General features: G+C 39.5%; 1 non-coding gene across 1 annotated transcript; it reads left to right on the top strand.

The window, feature by feature from the left end:
• Nucleotides 1-2950: 2950 nt before the first annotated feature.
• On the top strand, nt 2951-3114 carry LOC121165496. The gene has a single exon (XR_005885275.1). It is a non-coding gene; the product is annotated as a U1 spliceosomal RNA (small nuclear RNA).
• Nucleotides 3115-5036: the final 1922 nt, after the last annotated feature.

Below are 5036 nucleotides of genomic sequence, written 5' to 3'. Positions count from 1 at the left end.
GGACACACAGCGCTACACTTCCCAAAACTGGGAGCTCTCCTGACACCTGACACCTGACACCTGTGCTGCGGAGGCGGCTGCTGCAGGCATTTTTTTTTTTCTAATCGAAATTTTAATAAGCTTGTTATGCAGGGATACTAGGCTCTTCAGATGCCCCAGTACTTCCCCACCCACTGTGAGACCACCGCCTGGAGAACACTGTGCCCAAGCTACAGAGGAGAATGATGCCTCTTTACTTTTATGTCTGACAAAAGGGGGGAATGTGAGGAATGACGCAAACCTTGGCCTTGAAGAAGCCTGCCATTTTATTCTCAGTATCATTTTAAATATTTTCTTCCCTTAGGTCTCAGCTTCCTTAAAATCCCTGTGCCCTTTAGGACTAAACTGTGTTGTCTGCCAATCTGCTGTAACTTTGTAAAGTTACAAGACCTGTTCCCATCCAATCCGCTGTAACCTCAATGCACCTGACAGCCCTATCCACCAACCCCTCATAGCCCCTCCACCTGGCCCTCACCAATCCCTTGTGGTCCCGACAACCCTGTCCACCAATGCCTTCTGACCTGCCCGTGGCCCTGTCTACCAATTCCACATGGCCCCATGACACCCACCTCCAGCTATAAAAAAAGACATACTTCCTCGTGCAATCCCTTCGTGTGGGGTCCTTACCTCACCCCCTGCTCTCCTTCATTCTCCGCCTTCCCTTCCTTTGGCACCCCCTCCTGCCACTATGGCAGTAGACGCCTCTCTTCCCCCTGCCTGTTCTCTGCCTCCGCTTCAGTCCCCAAGACCTTCGCCTCTGCTGGAATAGAAAACCTTCCGCGTGGCTCCCTGTATCTGGAGTTTCGCCTTGTTGCAGCCAACTGAAAAGAGTTCATCTGAAAAAAGCTAACGGGGCCCGACGCAGTGGCACAAGTGGTTAAAGGTCCTCGCCTTGCACGCCCGGGATCCCATATGGGCGCCGGTTCTAATCCCAGCAGCCCCGCTTCCCTTCCAGCTCCCTGCCTGTGGCCCGGGAAAGCAGTCGAGGACGGCCCAAAGCTTTGGGAACCTGCACCCACGTGGGAGACCCGGAAGAGGCTCCTGGCTTCGGACTGGCATAGCATCGGCCCGTTGTGCTCACTTGGGGAGTGAATCATCTTCCTCTCTGTCTCTCCTCTCTGTATATCCGCCTTTCCAATAATAAAAATAAATCTTTAAAAAAAAAAAAAAAGAGCTAACGGCTACCGCAAAACCAGCTAACAGTTTGGAGTCTATCACTATTTCAAAAATGCTATTCAATCATACATCAGTTTACATAGTGCATTTGCTGTATGTCATTTGTAACTTTGATAAATGATGTCCCTAGTTTTAACAACACAATAGAAAAATAGATAAGGCGCAGTACTGTCTTTTGCATCCTTAGAAATCATCCAGCTGATTGATTTCAGTCCCATTCACCATGTTTAGGAAAAAGAATAACTTGTCTGATTTTTGATCTGATTAACTGTGGTTAGATCTTACTTTTATTTTTTCTTATAGCTACCTGTATTTGATAAGGAATATTATTAAATGCCTCATTGATTCCTGCACCTTTTTTTTTTTCATATCTACCAATCTACCATAATTCCCAAGATAATGATAGGATTATGTGAGAGTGTGGCTTAAGTCAATATTTAACAGCTCGTGATTGTAGAAGTTTATTCAGGATCAACCTTAAGTAATCTTGTCTATGGTCTCTTTATTTTGCTTTTGGCCTTCCTTGTGAAAGTAAGTGTTGCGTTTACTGGTTTTGTAGGCATTATTCTCAGTTATTCTGTATTCTCATAGTGACTCAGTGCCAGTCTTTAGATTTAGCATAGCTAACCTGATTTGGAACATGAAACAATTTCAAAAAGTTGTTTTCTATATATGTTTATTACAGTATTATTTACTAAAATACAAGCAACAGACTACTACTCAATCATAAAAAGGAATGAAATCCAATCTTTTGCAACAAAATGAATGCAACTGGAAACTATAATTCCTAGGGAAACAACCCAACCCCAAAGAGAAAAATGTCACATTTTTCTCTGATATCTGGTAGTTAATATGGGACATGAATAAAGTGTAGGAATTAAACTAACATTTTTTGATTTAATGTCTTAGCATATATCTACATTGTTAAACAATAGTGTTTCTGCTTTTCAACTTGAATGCTATGTTTAGTGAGGCATTAAATGTGTTATTAAAAGTAAGTTGGAGCCTAGCGAGGGGGCCCAGCAGCTAAAGTTCTCGCCTTGAATGCACAAGGATCCCATATGGGTGCCGGTTCATATTCCAGCAGCCCCACTTCACATCCAGTTTCTTGCCTGTGGCCTGGAAAAGCAGTTGAGGACTGCGCAAAACCTTGGGACCCTGCACCCGTGTGGGAGACCTGGAAGAATGTCCAAGCTCCTGGCTTCGAATCAGCACAGCATCAGCTCTTGTGGTCATTTGGAGAGTGAATCAGTAGACAGAAGATCTTTCTCAATGTCTCTCCTCCTCTCTCTATATATCTAACTTTGCAATAAAAATAATAGATAAATCTTTTAAAAAAAAGTAAATTGTAATTGTATTATTGTAAAAATTAAAGAAAAAATGGAAAGGAAGTGGTATTGAAAGAGAAGAAGAAAAGAATGTGTGATTATCTTCTTAGGTAATCTGTGAAATACATGAAATCTATTATCTTTATATTAATGAAAATTTAATTACACATTCTAACTCACCTTGAGTATAATGATGGAAAATGTCTTCCTATATTGGTGTTCACCCTGCTATTTAGTTCAGTGGTCATTTCATTTGATAGAGAACAAACTATGAATTATGGTATTTAGTTTTTGCCATTTAAATAATCAGTCATTGGCTTTAATTCCTCTTTGGGAGAAAACATCTCAGACACAAATAATTATAATCATCAATGCCATTGTACAACCTAAAAACCAACCATTTTCTTATAGTTACCTGGCAGGGGAAATACCATGATCCTGCAGGTGGTTTTCCCAGGGCGAGGCTCATCCATTGCACTTGGGATGTGCTGACTTCTGCAATTTCCCAAAATATGGGAAAATCGACTGCATAATTTGTGGTAGTCGGGTACTGTGTTCACGCTCTCCTCTGAAAAACAAAACAAAACAAAGTGAAAAATTTATTTTCTTGGGTGTTTTGTGCTAGAAATAACCACACAAAATATCTTTAATGTTGAAATGCTATAGCAAGTTGATTTGAGGGTGTTAATATTAATATTATAAATATTTTATTTTATAATACCAGGTTATACTTATCCTTGATTATTTGTAAACTTGTTTATATGCCATTTTAAAATATAAACACATTAAAATGCAACAGCTTCTAGAAGATTCTACACGGCATTAGGTCTCACACTAAATTTGGATTTCATTGGTGCTAGATTGTATTTTTTGCTCCTGAGTCACTGGTTCTACTAGTGTCTTAGTTTTGTCATCTGTGAAAACAAATGCAATGAAAACACCTACCTCGGCTATTGACTTAAAGTGGCACTGAGGGCTTCCTCTCACAGGTAGGGAGCATTGAAAACCTCTTCCTCCAGCTGTTTGAGTAAATAACTTTTTATACAAAGAACAAAAATAAAACCTAGATGAGCACGTCTTCAGGTGCCAAAAAGTAACATCTTTTTTTTTAAGTGAGCGTTACTTGTTGATTTATATTTAAGCTAATTATTTATACATCCATTTATCTGCTTTTAAAGAGGATTGTTCACAATTTCTGACTTAAATGCAATGAGTCTTCAGATGAATTTTTGAAATATATTTATGTATGTATGTATGCATGTATGTATGTATTTATGAAAGGCAAGAGAAACACAGATAGTCACAAGAGCTATAGCTGGGCCGATCAGAAACCAGGTGCCAGGAGCTTCCTCCTGGACTCCATGCATGTGCAGGATCCCAAGGCTTTGGGTCATCTTCTGCTTTTTCAGGCCACAAGCAAGGAGCTGGATGGAAGTGGCACATCAGGGACATGAACTAGATCCCAGTGCATACAAGGCAAGAATTTAGCAACTGAGCCATCATGAAAGGCCCCAAAATTAACATCTTAAAACCACATGGTGAAAGCTTTTAAAACTCACAAAAATCATAATGACATTAAATTGGAGTATGCAATTAAAGAATTGGAACAGGAGGTAGGGTAAATATAATAATCGTACTGGCTTGTTCTTTGTTAAGTGTCATTAAGTGATTTGGAGGAGCCTTTTGTTGGGATAAATATGTCAGCTTGTTTTAAATGGACATTGGATTGGATTGTATCCAACAGTATTGTTATTTTATTTTGACACTTGAATGTTTGAATAACATGAATGTATTTTCTACATAAGACTATATTTGTATGTGTGAATGAATATGTGATTGAATTGCTATAATCTCTCTCTTTTTTTAACAATTTATTTATTTTTATTGAAAAGTCAGATATGCAGACATTAGGAGAGACAGAGAGGAAGATCTTCTGTCCCATGATTCACTCCCCAAGCGGCCGCAATGGCTGGAGCTGAGCCAGGAGCTTCTTCCTGGCCTCCCACATGGGTGCAGGGTCCTAAGGCTTTGGGCCATCCTCGACTGCTTTCCCAGGACACAAGCAGGGAGCTGGATAAGAAGTGAAGCTGCCGGGATTAGAACCGGCACCCATATGGTATCCCGGGTGTGCAAGGCGAGAACTTTAACCACTAAGCCCAAAATTGCTATAATTTCTTACATGGTTTTGGACTTTTATCTTGTTGTATGCACTTTAGGCTTGTACTATTAGGGTTCCTTTTCTCAGAGAATATTCAAATGTTTATAGCAGTTTTGGAAAATGGTTTGCAAATCTGCCAGTTTTGTGGATTCATAGCAGTATATATTATATTAATATAATCTGTAGTTTAATTAAAATAATATCCTTGCCCTATAATATTTCCATTGATAGTGATGGGCTCTGATTTAAATTTTAATGATATTGCTGACAGTGATTTTAGGAATATCAGCTTTCAACCCAAATTTTGGAACCAAAAGACAAACAATTGTAAGTGA

Source organism: Ochotona curzoniae, unplaced genomic scaffold (assembly GCF_017591425.1).
Source record: "Ochotona curzoniae isolate NIBS_2020 unplaced genomic scaffold, NIBS_Ocur_1.0 contig_883, whole genome shotgun sequence".
Lineage (NCBI taxonomy): Eukaryota > Metazoa > Chordata > Mammalia > Lagomorpha > Ochotonidae > Ochotona > Ochotona curzoniae.
This window is presented reverse-complemented; position numbering and strand designations above follow the sequence as displayed.